Source organism: Lissotriton vulgaris, chromosome 3_1, assembly GCF_964263255.1.
Source record: "Lissotriton vulgaris chromosome 3_1, aLisVul1.2, whole genome shotgun sequence".
Lineage (NCBI taxonomy): Eukaryota > Metazoa > Chordata > Amphibia > Caudata > Salamandridae > Lissotriton > Lissotriton vulgaris.
Window position 1 is genome coordinate 1,074,559,431 of NC_141689.1, and position 18,415 is coordinate 1,074,577,845.

The window sequence follows — 18,415 nt, forward strand, 5'->3', positions numbered from 1 at the left end:
TACAGCTGGGAATTGTCAGTGCATTCCCAGCAATTAGGACATGAACACAGATGTCGAGTCGAGAAAGCTCTGAGCAAAGGGACGTATTTTAAGAAAATGAATGTATTCTCTAACCTTTTCCAAAGGCTTTGGGAAACTTAATTGCAGCACCCACCTACATGACTTCCCCATGCCTTCAAGTGGCACAGAAGAGGCTGCTCTGTAAAACTGCTGCAACAAAACATCTTGTTGGTTAATGCGTACAAAGTGCATGGCATGCTTGCTTCCAACTTTGGTATATTTTTGCATGCATCTGATTAAAAGAATAAATGTCTTCCTTGGTCCGCATGCTAGGGTAATGTTCTGTTCTCCAAGAAACAAAACACTGGTTTGCTTACCTTTAAGCAAAACACTGGTTTGCTTACCTTTCATCGTCATCCTAAATCACCTTATTTAGGTCTCCGACCTTAAAAGCAAACAGTTATCCTACAGTTTTACAATGCTACATATTTTAAAAATAAATCGGAAATTGTCAAGACAATGATAAACAAGCATTTGCTATGCTATAGGTCTCTCATTATTAAAGTTTAGCTATTGGTGTTCCGTTATTTAGCAATGCCAATAGCTCAATCTTTAAATAATGCGAGACCTACTGCATTGCAAATGCTTGTTAGATCAGTCTGTGGGAGGAAGGGTTCAAGTTTCCTTAAGAAACTCAACTGAAAGTTTGATTCCTTGGTGGCATTGTCGATTTGTTCCTGCATATTTAAATGTTTGTCAAGGGTAACTCCCAGGGATTTTGCGGAGTCAATGATGTGTGAGGCGCAATCAAAGGAAGTAAGATGCTTCAGCCATAAGTCTATCTTGGGTGTGTGATTGGGAGGGGAGATGAGGAGGAACTCCGTTTTCTTGGTATTGCGCATGAGGTGGTTGACAATGGGCCAACTTTGGGTATGATGAAGAATGGCGTTGAGGGAGATGAAGTCATCTGGTGAGGAGATTTTCATATATAGTTGAGTGTCATGCGCGTGTAGGTGATATAGAATATTTGCAGAACTAAGCGCATTAGCAAGGGGTTCCATGAGTAGATTAAAAAGGATTGGTGATAGTGCTGATCCCTGTGGAACTCCTAGTGTGTCCATGGAAGGTTGAGAGAATGATTGCTTCACCTTGATTCTTTGGGCTCTGTTGCTTAGGAAGGAGGTAAACCATTGTAACACTGGACCGGTTAGGCCCATCCTTAGTTCAAGTAGGGACAGTAGATTGTTGTATTTAACCTTGTCGAAAGCAGAAGATAGGTCAAGAAGTATCAATAGGCACAATTCGTTATGATCTAACATTTTTAAAATGTTATCCATTATATGGGTGAGTGCTGATTCAGTACTGTGACCTTGACAGAAGCCAGATTGGTGCTCATCTAGGAGGTTAAAGTTCTCGATGTGGTTGCAAAATTGAATTTGTACACATTTTTCCAATAACTTTGTCAGAGTGGGGATGCTGGATATAGGGCGATAGTTGTTGAGGTCTGTGGAGAGGGAATTGGCTTTCTTTAGTATAGGTGTGACCTGCCCTATTTTAAGGCAGTCCAGTATGGAACCTTGCCTCCGAGAGGCGTTGACAATTTTTGCCCATATTGGTAGAATAGAGGTCTTTATCATTTTAAATCCAGATGGGGGTAGGGGATCGGAGAGATGATTGGCAGGCTTGATTGCTAGCAGGGTGCTATAGATTTCGTGTTCAGGGATGGGTGAGAAGGAGTGCCAGTTGGGATTGTTTTTTGGAACTTCGATTGGCAGGCTGAAAAGGTCCTTGATCTGTGAGTAAAGAGTAGACTCTTGGTCAGTAGATAGTTGGGGTTCTTTCTTGGATTGAATGCCATTTTCAATGGTTCTAGTCTTTTCTAGGAAGAATTTGGCAAGCTCGTCGCAGTTAGGGGTAGCCGAGTTGCTAAGCTCCACTACGTTTGTAGAGTTACGTGATTGTTGTTTTACGATTTTGAATAGTTTTTTGGGACAGTTAATGGTTTGGTTCAGCTGTGTTTTGAAGAAGTCTGCTTTAGCTTTTAAGATTTTTCTGTTGTAAGTGTTTCTCAGTGCCCTAAGTTGGTATAGATGATATGTGGAGGGTGCTGATTTCCATGCTCGCTCAGCTAGTCTTACCTTGCTTCGGTCCAAGTTAAGATTCTCATTGAACCATGGTTTGGAGACATTTTTTTCTTGAAGGGGCGCTGTGGTATCAAGGATTTTAAGCACAGTGGCATTGTAGAAGTCCGTAAGATCATGGATGTCAGCCATGTCTGCTGATGGGATCAGGGCGGAATTGCATTGGGATATCAAGGCTTTGGGATTGATATTCTGGATATTCCTTTTCCATTGTTTTGTTTTTGTAGGTTGGTTTCGTTTTGGAGTTTCCTCACTGTTGATGGAGAAGAAGATGCTGTAATGATCAGTCCAGTCACATGGGGAGATGGATTCTTGTGATATAGTGTTTCTTTTTGCTATGATGAGGTCTAATGTCTCCCCCTTGTTATGAGTTGGGCTGTCACAGAATTGGGACAGTTCCTAGTCTGCCAGAAAGGATTTGAGACCGCTTACATCATGATCGCTGGTATTGGTCCAATGGAGATTGAAGTCTCCCAGAAAGATCTGCGGTACTTGGCGTTGGCTAAAATGACTTCCATTAGCTCATCAATGAACTTTAGATTGTCACCCGGCGGGTGGTATATTATGTGAAGTTGGCAGATGATGGCCTTGTCTTCCGAGATGTTGGTGCAGAGATATTCACAAGAGGTTAAGGAGATGGAGTCTGCATGATTAACTGTGATTGTGTTTCCATAGATGCAGGCTAACCTCCCTCTGGGTTTCTCAGTTCTATCCATGCAAAATATATCATGACTCCGGGGGACCAGTAGGTCAAGGATGGGAGCAGAGGAACTCTTTAGCCATGTCTCTGTGAGGATGATAATGTCCAGATCATTCAAGAGAATTAGATCATAAATGACCGTAGCATGTTTGTTAGCCGATCTGCAATTGATTAGTGCACACTTTAATTTACTAGGCGGGTGAGTGAGGGTAGATTGCATTATATTGACTTTTGTGAGGTTTCCCTAATTATGGATCTGTAGTTGTGAGTGAGTTCTCTGTAGGGGTTGGGTCGGATGGATTGGATGGTGCCATCTAGAGACTTGCTGCTATTATGGCTTGAGTATGAAATGAGAATATCATGTAAGTCATTGTCAGATAGACCATTCATTGCCCTCGTAGGATGATCCGGGTCATTGGGGGAGGGTATTTTACTCTGTGTTGTATAGTCGTCTGGGTGTGGATTTGCTGGTGTGCTAATTCGGTTCACTGTGGCGCTAGTGGCTTTATTAAAGTTTAGGAGTTCTTTAATGATTGATGATAGATTTTTCATTTCATCCTTGAGCTGAGCTAGACCTAGGGTTAACTCATTGAATCAAGCGGTCCAGTCATGGTTAGGACACTTAGGTAAGTGTGTGGGCCTGTGTTCCCTTATAGTGGTTGTTCCTCCATTATGGCCTGGTAGCGTTGAGATCTGGGTATCAAATTGAGTGGGGATATCATTATTAGTTTTTGACGGGGTTAGTTGAGTAAGGAGGGTAGTAGGTGGGTCAGAGTAGATGTGGGGGATGGTCTTAAGAGGTAATAACTTGAAAGGGGGTGCTGCAAGTGAAGGGGGTATTGTCGCTGCATGTGGAGTTTGGGTGAGCCGGTAAGGCATCAAAGGTGTTAGGGGTTGACAGGGGTTCAATGTAAGTGTCGGATCACAAGGAGATTTGTCAGATAGCTTGCCTGCTAGTTGAGCAGTTAGAATGTCAGGGGTGTAGTTTCTGTTGTTGCTTTTTCCATTGGTCAGCCGGTGACTCAGATGAGTGCATGCCTTGTGGAGGTCGCTGTCAGAGCTTATGACTGTCTTGGACCCGTGGGCCTTGGTGTGGTTGAGTCAGTTGTGAGGGACATGTAGTGATCATTGGGGTTGTGGTGCACGTTATCTATGCTTGTGACTGTCCTAGCTGGACCCAGGGACCCTGGTGTGGTTGAGTCAGTTATGAGGGACGTGTAGGGATCATAGGGGGTGTGGTGCTCGTTATCTATGCTTATGGCTGTCCGAGCTGGATCTGTGGGCCCTAGTGTGGTTGAGTCAATTGTGAGGGACATGTGGGGTTCGATGGGGGTTTGGTGAGATATAGGGTCCCTTGGAGTTGTTAGTGGATTAAGTCGCAGAGGTTGCGTGTCTTCCGGAAACACGGGAGGAATTGTGTCAGGGAAAGAGTTTTTCTTGCTGTTCGCTGCTCTTTTAAGAGTAGGAAACATCTTGTCTATGAGTGCTAGATTACTATCAGAAGCTTATATGAGGATATTACCATTATTGTATATGGATATCGTGGCATTCAACTTGCTGAAATCCAAAGCTATAACCGTCAGTTTGAGGGCATGAGGGTTTTTTTGGTATTTGAGATTCGAAGCAAGGAGTAGAGGGTGTTCCTCCACTATGCACGTTTTTTGGTGTGGAAGATGAGGTCATTCGATATTATGCCCTTGTTTGTGCACATATAGGGGTCTGATATCAGTGTCTCGTGTTATTTCAGTATTCTGTGTTTATACTTCTTGACTGCGTTTTTAGATAGATTGGGGGGTAGGAGATGGTGAAGGCATGATAACCTGATGGCTGTAAGCTTATTTCCATTTTATTTATTTATTTTCTCTTTTCCTCTCTCTTCTTCTTCTCACTTTTCTTCCTTCTTTCAGTCTTTCTTCTTTTCTTTACCCTATCACTTTTGTCTGTATTTCTTTATTTCCTTACACCTTCACTACTTCCTGCTTTCAGCTATTTGTTGGTGGCTTAAGTCTGTCCTGTTTTTATGATAAACACCGTTCTAAGATGGCCGCCGCCTTTTATATATTAGTTCAGTCCTCTTTTCCTTTCCGTGTTCAGTCCTCTTTTAATGCCCATTATAGAGGGATCTTCCCTTGTGGAGCTGGGTGTCTTCGAACCAAAAAGGAACCCAAAATGGAGGATTGGATCCCCGGACACCGAGGACCCCCCCTCCCGCCTGCAATCAGGAGGAACGGGTTAGCTCAGTTGATCCGCGACATTTTTGAGGACTTTCCCTCCATAACGCCAGCAAAAGGCCCGAGGACGCTTCAAGGCGGTCCGTGTTAGTGAAGCACTCAGCGACATGTTGATGCCCCTGGGATGGGGGGAGGAGGGCTCTTCTCTTTAGCTACAGATGGCGCCCCCCATGATGGGTGCGCGAACGCAGGGCAAAGTAATTATCGGGCAGTGACTTACCCGGTTCTTGGATCCTGTGGATTCGGCTGCCATGCATCAGCATCCCCCACCGGTGCCTGTATAACACACTCCGAAGCTAGTGGGGGCTCTCATCAATCGATCGTCAGCAGGGCGCGGCCATCACCTTCTTCTTCATTCTCCTCTTCTCCGGACTAGATCCCTTGTAGATCCCTGGCTCTCGGTGGTCTAGGGCAGATGCCCAGCAGACATCCCGGCACCTGATGTTTTCACCAGGCGTCCCGCACCACCAGTGTCCGGCACTCCGCAGCCAGACGGTCCGAAATATGGTGAGTGAGGTCTTTGGGTTCCAGGGAGGTGTTTTGGGGTGATTAGTGGGCAGCAGGGTGATAAGCTGGGTGAAGAGTCGCTGGTTTAGTCAGGGTTATCAACCGTTTTGGTGATCCCCAACCCGGAGCTCACTCCAGGAGCTCCTGTCCATCGGCCATCTTGGATGGACATTGTGTTTGAAATTGTGTTGCCTACTGCAGCTAAAGAAACTCATTCTGAGAAAGTATATATTTGATACCTATTGTTGGTTCTAAAATAAAACAACTATGTATTTTTTAGACAAACCATTGGCCTAGAGTTCAGTTCTTGAGTGTGTGAGACCATTTGCTGACTGAGTGTGTACAACAAATGCTTTACACTGTCCTCTGATATTGCCTTACTGCTCGACCAAGCTACCACTTTAGAGAGTAAGGCTGTATCTAACTTTAGCCTGTGCCAAACGTCTGGGGACTATGGACCCTGTGCAAATGTACCTTACTTTGAGTATATACAGAGCCACTTTCTTACAGGAGGTTCCTAAAGGACTTCCGCTCCAGAGGCTGGCTTGTTGCACTCAATAGCCACAAGGTGGCAGAGATGCTGGAACTACAATTGCTATCAGTGCATGACAAAACTAATATCCTCACAGAGGTGCTGCTCCCCTCGGAATCTTTCACCGTGGCCTGATGGAGCCAGTCCTGGCGATCTGGAAAAAGCCTTAATATGCTTGTTACCAGGCAATATCGCCCTGCTCCAGGAGATCAATCTTTTGTCTCGGTTTATTCTTTGCCAGATAGACAAGTTGTCCAGGCAGGCGCAAGGCACATTTCCGGGAATTCCATACGACAGGGAGTCCAAAAGATTGTAAGCATAGTAGAAAATAATCTTCTCCGCTGGCAGTATGGCACTGAAATCTTTTAATTCTAACTGTTTGCTGCCCCACTATGCATATGCTCTCTGAGACGTGGCCCAGCTCATTACACAGCAAATTCTGAAGGAAATACAGGCACACTCTCAGGAGGTTATAATGGGTCGACTGAATGCTTCAAGAGACATCATTAAGTCAGGACTTGACAGACCTGGCTCTGTGGAAAGAGCAGTGGACACGTCGATCTGCATTCGCTGCCATGTCTGACTCAGGACGTCAGAATTCACTGGTGAGTTGTTGTCCAATCTAATTAATCTCCATGTCTACAGTGCTCGATTTGAAGACAAGCCTCGCGTTGCCCTCAAACGCCGTAAAGCCAGCAAGGCAATAGCTAAACCCCCAAATCTCCAGCAGACTATTGACAGTTTTGTCGCGTTCAAGGATTCCCCAGGAGGATATTTTGGCAGCGACAATGTTTTCAACCACAGTTGCAACTACATCAAAATCCACTGGTCAGCCAGTACACGAGTATGCCATAGGGAAAGGCTAAGGATCCATCCAGCAAGTCTTTTCATGATCCTCCTCTTGTGCTCTAAAGTGGCCTTAGTTCTCTTCCCCTGACCCATAATGAGCCTGTAGGAGAGAGTATTCTCACTTCTGCCGCCCTGGAAGTCCATTACTTCAGATCAGTGGGTCCTTCAGATAGTGAAAAGAGGTTACTCCCTTTCTTCAGGCTCTACTCTTAATCCCACTCTTTCTTCCTCCCCTTATTCCACCCCCTACCGGACCATCTTGCCATTCTTCAACACTCATGCAGAAAGGAGCTGTGGAGGAAAAATGACAAAGATGCTACAGCTATTATTTACTTGTGTTCAAAAAGTATGGCTATCTGTGTCTGATCCTGGACCTTAGGGAGTTGAGCTTCTTCCTCAAAAAGAAGAAGTTCAAGATGCTGAAACTAGCCCAAGTGTTGCTGGAATTTGAATCTGGAAACTGAAGGGTGTCACACGGCCTGCAGGATGCATATTTCGTCATCCCCATCCAATGGCCACATTACCTACGCTTCGTGGTGGGTTCTACACATTGCCAGTTTTTAGTACTCTCCTTCAGCTTTACATCTGCACATCGAGTCTTTCACCAAGGTGAAGACAGTGGTTGTGGCCCATCTCAGGAGTTGAGTCATTAACACCTTGGCTGCTAGGCGTTTTCCCCCCCTGTGCTGGAAATTGCTCTTACTATGTATTCATGACGAGCTCAGCTCGTCATCAGCACAGCTCAACTGTGCATCATGACGAGCTGAGCTCGTCATCAGCATCGAAAGGGTTAATATTTTGTTTGTACCTGTTTGACTGGATGATCAAAGCAGAGGCACCGGAGGTTGTGTCTTGCCATCTGCAGTCAACGGCATCCCCACTGTTCGACCTGGGCTTTTCAATCAACGGGCCCAAATCTCAACTAAGGCCCTCCCAGCGACTTCAGTTAATGACACCAACCTTCTGCATCTTTCATCCACCTCAGAGGCTTGCCGACATGCAGGAAATTGTATCAACCTTACAACAAAGGGTAAGAGTTCCATTCCTGAGATTCTTAGATCTGCAAGCTTTCTGCATTCTCCTAGTCAAGCATGCATGTTGGTACATAAGGACCCCGCAGTCATTTCTCCACAGGTAGTAGCTACAGTACGGGTAGACCTGTCTGACTCTCTTGTGATCTCCCCCAGAGCACTGGCAGAAATGGCTTGATGGGGGAACGAGGCAAATCAAAGATGTGGGATAGCCTTCACTCCCCCTCAAACATTAGCTACAGTAGTGAAGGGTGTGTCCACATAAGGGTGGGGAGCCCACATGGCGCATCTGGAGATCAGAGGTCTCTGGACTTCAAAAGAACAGGTTCTTCACATCAAGACATTGAAACTGTGAGCAGGTCAGCTGAAGCTCAAAGCCTTCTTCCCTCTACCTCTAAAGTATTTCGTCCAGATCTTGATGGACAGCACAACAGCGGTGTGGCATGTAAACAAGCAAAGGGAGAAGCCCCTTATTTCCTTTTTCTGGAAAAGACGTGACTGTGGTCTTGGTCACACCGCTAAGGGACCTGGTTAACCAGCAATCACTTAGCGGGTCTCTCAATGTTAGAGCCATCAGCCTGAGCCAGTGCTATCTTGCTGATCACGAGTGGCGACTTCTGCCAGAGGTAGGCAGTGACATCTTCACCCAGTGCAGCACTCCCCGGGTGGGCCTGCTCACCTCCTCGGACAATGCTCAATGTCAGCATTTCTGTCCCCTCCAGTAATAGTCGAGGGGACAATTGGGTGCTCGTTTCAGTCTAAATTGAATTTTTCACTGGCTATGTTCCCCCCATAACATTGATTCCTCAGGCCCGGTTTTGGTGCATCTTCGTTAGAACTCAAGTCATTCTTATTGTCCTGGATTGGCCAAGGAGGGTGTGGTATGCAGCTCTTCTGCTTTTCTCTACATGTCCCTGGTCAAGTTGCTGTTTAGACCTGACGTCTCCCAGTCGAAGAGGATGTGTAGTAAAGTAGGCTCAACCTTTTATGGTTACCCCCACTTTTTGCCTGGTGCTAAGCTGTTACTGACTAATCTGACTGGGATCCTGCTAATCAGGACCCAAGTCTATCTGCGTTCTTCCTTAAATTGGTATGTTCAGTACTTAGGTACATCCCAGATTGGATACTGGGGTACACTTATCAGTCCCTAGCATATGGTACTAAGGTACCCACGGCATAGGTTCCCCAGAGGTCCACCATAGGCTGACGCATGCATTATGCCAAACATGGGAGACCATTCAAAATGGAACTACAGGCCTGTCATCGCAGCCTGTGTAAGTTGGTGCTAGCACCACTTACTAAAGATATAGGTTTCTTATATCTAGGGTCACTGCACTTAAAACCTATAAGTCACCCCTATAGCTGACCTTATCAATCCTGAGGGCAGGGTGATTGGTTCTAAGTTTGAGGGTGCCCTTGCATGAGCAGGACAACCCTGAAGCCTATAGAGTCCATTCTACTAGGATGTAAGTGAAGCAACCATATACTATATCGAGGGGCGCGACGTAATTACCCGATGACCATCTCGAAAACGGCTGCAATGAATCATATCAAGTTTGGTATCAAACATGTTGGAATCATACCCCCACACCGTAAACGGTGTGGGAGGTATGATTCCATGTGGGAGGTATGATTCCATGTACTGGAGGAGCCCTCCGTTAGGCTCTCAGTGCTCCCGGTACCAGCATTCTTTACCCGCACAGCACAAAATGGTTGCTGCCAACCAGAGACACAATTCTGCCCTCCTGCTGCTGAGCAGGGGAAGGCAGAACAATATGCATCCTGTCACAGGGAGGTGTGACCACCTCCCAGATAGAATTTAGTTTATTGGGGCCAGGTGGGTGTGCTTGCCAGCGCCACTCAGTATGTATGTGGGGTACATTTGGTGTCCCTATGTATAGTCCAGTTCAAACCAGCTCTGGGAGCCGTTGGCTCCCGCTCTGGCGCGAAACTGGATAAAGGACATGAGAGTAACCTCCCCCCTGACCAGACCCTCCCAGGGTCTCCTGAATTGTCTCAACCCTTTCCTGAGGTTACTTAAGGTCTTACCTGTGGGTGGGTCCCTAGATTAATTGTGGGACAGTATTCAGATCAGACACCACTTCTTCTACTGTCTGGGCACTCTGGACTTCGTTTGGCCTCGACTTTGTCACCCTTCCTGTCTGCTGCATTGTCTGTGCCCGTGCACCATACAGGAACCTTCCCAGGCCAAAAGCAGTGTGGTCACCATGTACCATCTTCATGCATGTAGTTAGAAATTATGTCCCTCCAGGCTTCAGACTGTTCTAAAAAAGCGTTTCTCCAGTAATGTGTCTCCACCACTTCCAGGTGGTGACGTGCAGATTGAACTGTGACTCCTCCTCTGGACACGATAACTCCAAAGTATATTAGGTGCCGACTGATGCACTGGCGTCAGTTCCAGTTTTTCCACACCTGATCAACACAGGTCCAGAACTCTATGTCACTAACAAAATCCCTCATTATTTAAATATCAACCAGGTGAAATGTCATGTAGATCCAAAAGAAATACATTTTACATGTGGTGTTCAGGATCGAAGCATGATGCTGCAACATGAAATATTGTGCCTGAATCCACCTGAAGGCCCTCTGGTAATGGGAGGCCAAGTTGTTTTTGGCAATGACCCACAGGGAGATGCCTAACTGATCTCCTTCACCCAGATGTAAGGTCAGTGTAAGGGAAGAATCTTCCCAAAAGATCTTTCTATAAAGAAAAAAAACATGCTAGAAAGGTAAAGTCTTTTTCTTTCTTGTAGAAACAATCTTGGCACTGTTCTCAAATGTTGGACTGTTCCTTGTTGTGAGACATAACCCAGACTTTAAAAAGGATGAGACCAGATTTCTCAGGTGCATAGGCCTTAAAGCTGCTATGTTGGATTTATTTAGGGCATCTACTGCACCTCTACATGCCCCTAAAGCTGATAACATCCTTTGACACTATAATATTCATGCTCACTTATATATAGCTTTATAAAATATTAGAGGCCTTAACACTTCACCAGAGCTTTCCCTCACCCTTTCTGGCCCTGCTTTCACATTCACAACTGTAATTCGGAAAGCAGCTGAAGCCTGGGAATTGATCATACTCTCTGCAAAAGCTATGTCTAACATTTCCACTGAGATCTTGGAACCCTCAGCCTCATTGGCCCAGCACTTGCTCCAATTCAATGAGAACCTCATTGAATTGGAGCAAGTGATGGAATGAATGCTTGTAGAAAGTTCAACCAATGGCAGTCTCTCAGGTCGAAATCCCAAGCCATCATTTTTCACCAACTGTGCCAATCTAGACAAAGTACTGCCATATGCTAATCAGTGCTGTCCCTGCTCCTTATGGGAAAAGGCCATTCCGAACTGCCATTCAAGGACCGCTCCTAAAGGGGACATATGCAACCCCAGACCTGTTTTCTCCTTGTTAGGACTAATCATTGAGGTTTAGCTTGCATCCTGTGGTACAGTGATTGATTGCCAGTAGTTAGACTATTTGAAGCATTCTGTGTTTGACTTCTTGGACCATGCTATGGCTGCATGTGAGAAACCCTTTTTGTGACCAGCAGTCTACACTGAATCCCATAGTTCTGCTCCTGGTGACCATCACTTTTTTCACCAGAAACTCATATTGTCCAGCGGTCGACTTTAAGGGTTTCCCCACCCAAACCTGATAAAGAGTCTACGTTGAAACATCTTTGCATCTGGCAGCTTTGCCTTCAGCACTGCTAATGCCACTTGCCTCCTGGGCAAATATGTTCATGCCTTGTAGGAATTGGCAAGACGTACAGTGATCAGCTTGACAGATCACTTGAAAAAGCTACTTAAAGGCCTGTTCAAAGATGGATTGAATCCATCCAAATAGATTTTTAAGTGCGACTCTGTGAACTCTGTTGATCAGTCAATGGGTGGGGCTGTTAAGCTGCATCAGCACACTTGAATGTGTTCCACTGGCTTTTCTGGGATAAGCCATAAGGCATACTTACAGATGCACATTTTGATGGTGAGTGGCTGTTCGAAAAGAAAGTCAACTCCTCGCTGGAATGATTAAAGAACCGTAGAGCTGTGACTCCATGCTGTGCATAGCTTACACAGTTTGGCAATCCCACTAGCAAAAAGGAAGGTTTAACGGTTCCTCCACATCCATACAGTCCTGATGGAGTAAAGTTTCTCAGTCTGTTCAGCCCCTCACCCAACCCCCCCCCCCCCGAGTTTTACTGATCCTTTCAGGACAAGAGTAGACCCAGGGGATGACAGCAACATAAGTGGTTTTCTCCATTTTCGACATAAAAACCTCTGACTCCCTCCACACGCAAAACCATAATTCCAATTTTTGCAGTAATTGGGAGGCAATCACAATGGATCACGGGGCAGTCCAACAAATCTGCAACAGTTATGATATGCCCTATTCTTCCTGTCCCAACCGAAAGACTGCCTCACCTTCCTCCAGGACGTTCCCTCCAGTATACACCTTTATTTTTAAGGCAAAAATCTTACCTTGCTGAACAAAAGAGCCATAGATGTGTTTCCCACGAACAAAGGGGCTCAGGAGTATGTTCCCTTTATTTATTTGTCCCCAAGAAAGGCAGTGATCTGCGACCCATCCACAGGCTTCCCTTTCTGAATTTATCCATTCAGCAGTACAAGGTTCAAGATGCTCTCCACTGCCAAGCCTTACTGTCCCTGGGAGACTGATTTGGCGTTCCTGGATATTTAGAACACCCATTTCCAACTACCAATTCTTCCCACTCGCAGCTATTACCAGAGTCTCACAGTGGGAACCAAACACTATCATTACACAGTTACCATTCGGCCTGATGACTTCTACATGCATGTTTGTGAAGGTGCTTGCAGTCATGATCTTTGCTCTGTATCAGAGCAGCCCCTACTCATATGTGCTCAAGGTGTGGACAGTCGTTCTTGCACTGAAAGCATTTCTGTCATCCATCTTGACAAGCAACATTCAGATTCTGTCAAACAGCACCTCTACTGTCCCTTATATCAGCAACCAGAGTAATGGAGATGATCTCCAGATTGGGATTTCACCATGTGGGTCATTTTATCAGGGCCTAGAACATGAAGTGTCTCAGTTTTGTGACAGATGCTCCCATCTGAATGGTTCCTTGAGGTATGCCTTCCACTTTACCTAGTCTCTGGCTTGTTGTATGTGTCTTTGGGCTTGTTGTATATGTGTCTTCCGCTGATTCTTCTTCCCATAAAAGTACAGTGGAATGTTTAGGAGGATCATGTATACCTGATTCTGAACATCCCAAAGTGTGCACAGAGATTCTGGCACGTCTCTCTGTTGGCATTCTGCATTTGGCTTTCTCTTTATCTCCTGCGGAGAGTGTACCTGTTCTCGCAGAAGGATGCTTTGGTCCTACACCCCAATTCCCAAACACTGTGGCTACACACTTGGAGATTCAGCGGTGCTAGCTAGAGCCATTTTGCCTTCCTGATCACGTTGCAGAAATCATCTTGGTGGCCAGGATGCCTTCTGGTAAATCAGTCTCACAACATACACATATGCCAAGGCAGACCGAATTAGTCCATATTGTAACATAGGCAGTAACCAAAGTAGTAATCACAGGAAGTCCGTTTAAGTATTCCTTTCTCTTTATTCTCTTATTCTTTTCTTCTCAAAATTCATATAAAAACACACTGGCAGCTGAGACTTGTTTCATCCAACAGACTTTTCAAGGCTAGGAGGTATAGGCAGAACACCTGGCACCGCAAAGCACAGCGTACCGGTAAGTAATGTGCGAAAGAAGATTCTGAATATCTGTAAACAGACGTAGGGTTTGCAAAACCAGTCATGCGTCGCTTCACAATCATATGCCGGATCACACAAATTGCATTTGGTCATGAAATCCAAACGTTAAAATAGTGTGTGTCCTGCAGCTCCAACAATGAGTAACTGTACCTGCATATAATCAAATTGTAAAGTGGAGATCCATCCCAGTTGTAAGAATGGCGAGCACTGTGTCTTGTAGACACCTGGTGGGAATTTTTAACCCAGACCTACATTCAGCTGTTATATATTATGATGTGTAAAACAGTGCCCGCCTGAATGCAACCAAGCAAGTAGTGTCGGTACTAACCAGGAAGTACCAAGGAGACCTTAGTAAGCCTGAAGAGAGAGTGAGTGATCCGACAAATGTTCAGTAGCCTGTAAGCCAGTCTCTACTGGTCACTGGAAAAGGTTCATTCAGTAATCGGAAGGCCTCAACCCTTAGGCATTTTACCTTTTTTGAGGTAATATGCTTTGTGCCTTGCACAGCAGGATCTGCTATAGGCTATATTTAATGGCTATATGCCTCCTTTTAAGTGTTTGTCTGATCAACCATCTTTGTTTAGATCGCTGCTAGTGGCGTTTTTACAAATCATGTTTGCTGTACTTGGATCTTTTCATTCCATTTATTTTTCCATTGTGATATTTGTTGGAAGGCACATTCGAACTGATACACAGCTGCACAGTTTGTCTTCTTACCTTGAAGACGATGCTGGTGGCAATAACTTCAGGGTGTATGGTTCGAGAACCTCAGGCACTTTCAGCTTGTTCACCTTCAACAGTTTTATACCCAGAAAAGTTAGTCCTTTGCACTCACCCATCCTTCTTTATCAAAGTTGTTACTAGGTTTCATTTGACCCAGTCTTTTCACCCGTCCATCTTTCTCTCCCCCTCTGCATTCAACCATGGATAAGGAATGACTTTGTAGGCTTGAACACAGACACAGACATAGTGTGTCCTGTTGCATTGACTGCACTCAACAGGACAGAGTGGATGATCAGCTCTTTGTGGGCTTTTCTGAAGCGAAGAAGGGCAAGGAAGTGAATAGCCTCCCTTGTATCAAGATGGTTGCCTCAATGGCTCTTTCAAGAGGTGTTCTGGTTGCAGACATCAGCTGTGGGTTTTCATGGTCAACTTTGCATGCTTTTACTAAGCACTACTGTCTCACAGCTCAGGCACACATTGATTGGTATTTTACCTGAGCTGAGTTGCATAACTTCCTCGATTAACTGGCACCACTAAGTTCTACCTCCAAGATAGGTATTGCTTTGAGACTTAATCGTAAGATGAGGAATCTGTGGAAGATTCATTCATTCATCAGAACAAAACTTGAGCTACCTACCAGGTGGATCCATAGTCTCCCACAGATTCATTACTGCCCTTTCCCTTCCCTTATGAGTTAGTGCCCTGTCTTAAAAAATGCCACTGTATGCAAACATTTTATGTTTTATATGTGTGTTATATTTGTTGGTGCCTTTCCTCATGCCTCAAAAGCTTGCACGTAAAAATTCAGAAACTGAGGCCAGTATGCTACTCGTGCCTAATACACTCCAGCATCATCATGTCTTGAGGAGTCACAGCTGATGCGTTACATAGATATTAATCGGAAAAATAATTTTCCAGACTAGTCTGAAACCTAGAAGGATAACTCGTAAGGTAAAAATTATGCAGGAAATTATGTATCTGATAAAAGTGCCATTTCTGAAAGTTAGTAACTTTGTCTTTGTGGCCAGGTTGGTTTGTTGATATCCAATCTCAAGATTTTAATAAAATGCATACCCAGTGCCTCCCAAGACGTAATACAAGCATAACTGGCTTGAAAACTGACAGGAGGTCTTTGTTAAGGACCGAAGCTGATGCTACAAAACATAGTTTTTCCTTCTTTAAACAGCATCAGAAAGAGCCATTGAGTACATATTGTGATATGGCATTATGTACTTCGTAGGTCTAGTAACTGATTTTATGAAATGGACAATGTATGCAAACTTCCTATTAAGTTAAAAAAGGAAATACTAGTATACCTCTCAAGTCTTTCTACTAACTTTTCGAGGTTGGCATATTATAGCAGAATACATTGCATTGGTGTATGAATTCATAGCATAAGGTTCATCCAAAAAGCAAAGAAAATGTTTTATGTCTCATATTTCATTAGTAGCCTGATGTCTGAAAGAAAGAAAGATCTATATTTTTAAGTTGGGCAGGGGTTCGCAGCCATGAGCGGGAACGTCATTAAAGGCAGGATATCAGACATTATTCTGAGTTAGGTTAACTCCAAATCTAATGGATTTCTTCAAATAAAAGAACATGTAATTGTCTTTTCTACGTAATCCTCCACCACTCATTTTAAGGTTGATAGATGATAAACAATTTGGAGTCCGCTGTGCTGTTAGATTTTAATAGCACTTTTTTGTTCTGCTTTTCATATTTAGTACATCTACAAGATAGGTCCCCGAATATCAACTTGTTGTTGTCATTATGTACTGCTGCCCCACCTGGATATCATTAGACTTGCATGCTCTTGTGTCATAATCCAAAGCCGGAAGTGTCAATTTTATGTTTTTCTTGGCCATGAAATGTGAAGATATACCACAGTTGGCTATGGTTATTTCTTGGTGAGCCTATTATGTAGAGGATGGCAACTGAATGGCAAGGATGGGCATCATTATGTTAAGTATGGTCACTATGTTCCCTAGTGAACCACCAATATGCCAGTGAGAGCCACTGTATGATTAGTCCTTCATAAATACCTGAATGTTCAGTATACGCCAAGGCACCCACTTTATGCCATGGTACTCAATTGCACTGAATGCTCACAGTTTTCAGAGGAGCGCAACTTTATTCCAGGGACACTATAATGTCAAGATGCATACAGAAGGCCAAAGAGGGGCATTATAGTGCATAAAGTGCCCACAGTATGCAGTGCCACCTTATGACACTGCCTCTGTTGCCAAGCATGCCGACCTCATTGGCTCTCTACATGTCACAGTAACCTCAAACTCTTTTTCAATAGCAACCCCTCATTAAATCTCATCCATTTCTGAGTTTTCTCCACTTCCATTTTCCAAGCCTTCCCTCTTTCCTAAATTTCTAGTGCTCCCTTACTTCTGTTGCCCTTATCCAAAAATGTTGTTTCTGTTCATCATCACATCTTCCTCGTGTGTACATGTTCCATCACCCTCCTGTCATTCCTTTTGCTTTTCATCCTCTGTTGATTCTTATCTGTGTCTTCACTCAAACAAGTTGTTTGACTCCTCATATGCTGTCTCAGTCCTTTATTTTTACTTCCTTGTCTGTCATTGTCTAACTTGAAGCATTTTTCTTTCACCCACAGCTTCCTTTAAGTTACCTCCCTTTTACCTTCCTTCCTTTTTTATGATTAGTCTTTCACTTTCTTTCATTTTCGTTTCATTCCTTTTTCCCTCCCCTCTTTAACTTTTCTTTTCATCTCCGTCTTTGTTTTCATCCTCATAGATAATAGTTTTTTATTATCACCATATTTCTTGCTGGCTTCATGTTTCTTCCCTTCAATTGTATTTCCCCTCCTTTTCTCCCATGTTTTATTATCTTTTGTATTTGCTATGTTTTTCCTCTTAGATTTGTTGCCCCCTTCTTTCCACATTAGTCATGTTCCTCCTTGCTTGTTTCCATTCTTTCTTGTGTTTCTCTTCTCTTGCCTTTCTGTTTTCTTTCCAATTATTAATTTTGAACTTTTCTAGTTCTCATCCCTTTTGTTTTCCTTTATCAATTCAAATTTTTTTTTTGCTTAACCACCTTCTGCTTACCCTCTCTATTTCTTACTTTACTTTCCATTACATCTATTCGTACATTACTTTCATGTTTGTGTCTTTTGCCCTTCCTTTTTTCTCTTTAGCACTTTTCTTGCCCTCACACTTTCATTCAATTTCTTGCTTTCTTATTAGTCTTTACCTATTGTGTCTAGTTATTATCAGTTGTGTTCTCTTCTCTTTGTGTTTCTTTCGTTCACTTGTTTTTTCTGTCTTACATGCTTTACCTTCATCACTCTTTTTTTCTCGGTTTCTTTCCTTTTCTCCCCTATTCTTTGTTTATTTTTTCCCCTCTTTTCTTTTTCAATTTTTTTATTTTACTGACTCTGGCCTTGTTCTTTTTCAAGCTCCCTCTTCTTCCTTCTCACCTCACTCGATCTTTTTTCTCACACTTTCGTTATTAATATATTCTTCCTTTTCACTTTTTCTCAGTGTTTTTTCTGACTTTTTCTTTGTTTTGAATCAGTCCCGTTTTATTCTGCCCTCTTTGTTCATTTTCTCTCCCTCTTCTTTCTTCCTCTCATTTGTAATATTTTCATATTTTTTTCTTTCTCACTTTGTTTTGATGTTACCTTTTTTCTCAGTCTTACAACAGGCAGCATTATCTGTCTGTTGCAGACCGCACTGTAACCATTACTTTAAAACTTGCTTACATGGGCTTTGGGTCTGCTCCTTTCACATGATTGGATTACTTTGTTGTTAATTTCAGTTCCCTTCTCCTGGGTTAATGGCTTTCCTCCATATTCTTGTGTTTTCCCATCCTTAGAATTTGTAGGTTTCACCATGATTTGTGAATGACTCAATGTATCCGTCCACTGTTGACCTCAGGCTAATTCTGGGTTCTC

The 18,415-nt window shown here is 43.9% G+C and overlaps 1 protein-coding gene across 2 annotated transcripts in view; it reads left to right on the forward strand.

Annotated features, from left to right (window-relative positions):
• JAK2 (Janus kinase 2) overlaps positions 1 to 18,415 on the forward strand; it is a 1,290,985-nt gene that overhangs the window by 1,211,892 nt on the left and 60,678 nt on the right. The window lies entirely within an intron of this gene.